Source organism: Fulmarus glacialis, unplaced genomic scaffold, assembly GCF_000690835.1.
Source record: "Fulmarus glacialis isolate BGI_N327 unplaced genomic scaffold, ASM69083v1 scaffold18402, whole genome shotgun sequence".
NCBI lineage: Eukaryota > Metazoa > Chordata > Aves > Procellariiformes > Procellariidae > Fulmarus > Fulmarus glacialis.
This window is the reverse complement of record NW_009198669.1, coordinates 1-265: the sequence shown is the minus strand read 5'-3', so window position 1 is coordinate 265 and position 265 is coordinate 1.

Here is a 265-nt window from a genome sequence, read left to right as displayed (position 1 = left end):
GGTGGCCCTGTCACACGCTGCCCCATGGCCTCTGCCCTGCCCCTCCTTGCACACACGCCCTGGGAGGGAGCGGGGACTGGGGCAGCTGATAAGAGCCCCACGTGTCCCCCCGTGTCACGGGACTGGCTGTAAACAGCCCTGGGGTGCACCCCAGCCCTGCGTAGGGGGGGTTTATCAGGGCCCCACACCTGGGGCCCTATTACCAGCCCTAGGGCCCCCCAGCCCTGGGGTAGGAGCTGCTCCTGCCGTCCTCTCCATGTCCCCG